The following is a 2,550-nucleotide window of genomic DNA, read 5'->3' as shown; positions in this document are numbered from 1 at the left end:
TTTTGGTTTGAATATTATGTGTTTAGAAGTGTAAATTTGGATTTCGAAATGATTTTTCTGTTCGAATTTCTGTTTTTGTGATTTGGGGGGGTTGTTTGTTGAAATTTCGTTTATATTAGAAAGAATTATAATTCTTAAAAACAGTTCTACTTACAACATACTTTTTTGCAAAATTAGGAATCAAACACAAATATGAACATCAACTCCTTATATAGAAGTCTGCTACGAAAATTAATTACTCACGCCAACCTTTTTATTCTCATCTCCATGGTCGAATCCCGCATCCACATGTCCTTATTTCATTGACACAAAATATCACGTGACAGTATAATCGTATTATGCAAGTTACTTTTCAGAACCAGCCACTATCCAACCTAATTTCATTACGGAACTTTTGTTCTAATATATTTAACCATTAAATTTAATCTGGTAATCCAAGAACAATCCAAGTTCATTCTCTTCTCTTAATATCGCTTGTATTAAAACTCAATACGAGATCTAAAATACATTTCAGACAGGTTTGTGCCACGGGTTGAAACTCAACCCCAACCCAAACGACGCCCTATTAAAAGTCATCGACGATGTCTTCAATGTAAATATCCAAGTGTAACACCAAGAAAATTTCAACTAGACAAACAACCACAATGAGCCTGCAAACTGCATGAGCTATTATTAGTAAGCTCTAACGTTCTCATCAAGAGCATGAGCTCTCACTTTGCCTAAATAAATAAAGAAACACAGTATGGAAACCCAGAGAGAAAGGAACTAACAATATCGATGAGGCATGTAATGGCAAATGTTATACAGAAGTACAAGATTCATATAATCTACTAGGAAACACAAAAATGGCCTTGGTCATTCAGTAATTTAGTCAAAATACACACTACAGAAAGTTTGAGCCCTCGTATGGCTACTGGAAATTTTCTAGGCAACCAAACAGATTGACAATATTTCACTCCTTTTTTCTAGTCAATCGGCATTAATACTCAGCGGTTTCATTCTTCCGTTTCCCTCCTATTCTCGGCAACCAAACAGATGACAAAAAAGTCTTTTAAATGTAGATCCTACCCTAAACCCTACCTACCCTAAACATGAGCAGCAATGGCAGCAGCAGCGGCAGGATCGCCAGCAGGGGTTGCGGAGGCTGCAGCGGGTGCGGGGGCAGCAGGAGGAGCCGCGGAAGAAAAGCCTTGCATAAATAAAAAATTCATTAATATAAAAATAAATTTTCAAAACATTTTACAGAAATAAGTATACAAAAATTCATACCTACACACTTGGCAAGCCAAGGATTAGCTTTCTCTATGAAGCTGAGAAAACCGTTTGTTGGACCCCAAAAAGAGAGGTTCTTCTTCAGAAACTGAAGGCTTTCATACACTCCAACATGGAAGAGTGTTTTAAAAAAGAATATGGCTGCCAAAATGGAGTTAATGATTAACACCATTTTGACGAAATCCTTTTTGGGATGGATGTCTTGATTGACACCAAACCAAAACGTTACCCACGTTACGGATAACGCAGCCCATATATACAGAGCGTATTTTAGTCTCGCAGACAAAATTACCAATCCGTAGAATATGGCACCCAGAGAGAAACCCACAATATAGAGCAGCTTTTTGTGGGCTTTGTTGCTCACAAAGGTACCTGGCTCACTGGTACCTATGGCGAACAACAACCCTGGGTGGTGAAAGAAGCTGCCATTGTTTTGGGGTTAAGTTCTGGGTTTTCAGGTGGGAGGGATGTGTTGGGTGGTGCTGTTGCCAAATTTGCCATGGCTGAAATGAAATGATAAAATGTTGTGGTGTCTCCAGCTCTCTGTGAGAGGGGGTGGATTATGTAGTGGCGCCCAGTCTAGAGAGAGAGCATGCCCAGCTCTGTGTCTAGAGAGAGAGTACACGTGGCACTCAGCTATTTGTCTAGAGAGCGAGAGGACAGTACCCTGCCCTCCTCCAGTCCTCTTCGTTTTTTTTATTTTGTCCTATTATTCTGTGTTCCTGTAGAGGTGCTGAGCAACAGATAACCATGCATACAGGTAGCCATGCCTGCGTAAAAGTCAGGAAGGGTAGCATTGTTGTAGATCAAACATTCACTTATATAATATATGTATGATACATATAAATAATATAATACATATATATATTTATATATTTATATAACGGCAGCTCTTACGTGAAAACTTAGCTATTACACGACAACCAAAGCATATTGCAATTCACATTAATGGCATGTTTCAAATATCCAACAAATATCAATTTAAGTCATAACATTTTTAATTTGTTCTAGTTTACACGAAATGAAACATCATGCGTTTCTATACAAATAATGAAATATAAGAATTAAAAAGTTAAAAAAATAAAATTTTTCCTAATTATATAAAAACATATAATATACTACTCGTATTCCAATTAATATAAAAAAATTCCCCCAGTGTATCCCAAAAGAAATGGCCCATCCACACAAACAGAAGTGATTTCCAAACACAAGGGACTTTTCAGTCACACTATAATGTTTCATATCGACGGCTGATGCCTTTGTAGTTTGCGATGGGAC

The 2,550-nt window shown here is 37.3% G+C and overlaps 1 long non-coding RNA gene across 1 annotated transcript; it reads right to left on the bottom strand.

Moving 5' to 3' along the window:
- Positions 1-823: 823 nt before the first annotated feature.
- LOC125472809 lies at positions 824-1,662 on the bottom strand. The gene is made up of 2 exons (XR_007254706.1): positions 1,270-1,662; positions 824-1,189 (listed from the first exon to the last, which is right to left on the bottom strand). It is a non-coding gene; the product is annotated as an uncharacterized LOC125472809 (long non-coding RNA).
- Between the last annotated feature and the right edge of the window lie 888 nt (positions 1,663-2,550).

This window comes from the organism of the source record quoted next, unplaced genomic scaffold, assembly GCF_019419815.1.
Source record: "Pyrus x bretschneideri cultivar Hongxiangsu unplaced genomic scaffold, Pyrus_bretschneideri_v1 Contig74, whole genome shotgun sequence".
Lineage (NCBI taxonomy): Eukaryota > Viridiplantae > Streptophyta > Magnoliopsida > Rosales > Rosaceae > Pyrus > Pyrus x bretschneideri.
Note: the sequence above shows the minus strand (reverse complement) of the source record. Positions and strands in the feature narration are given on the sequence as shown.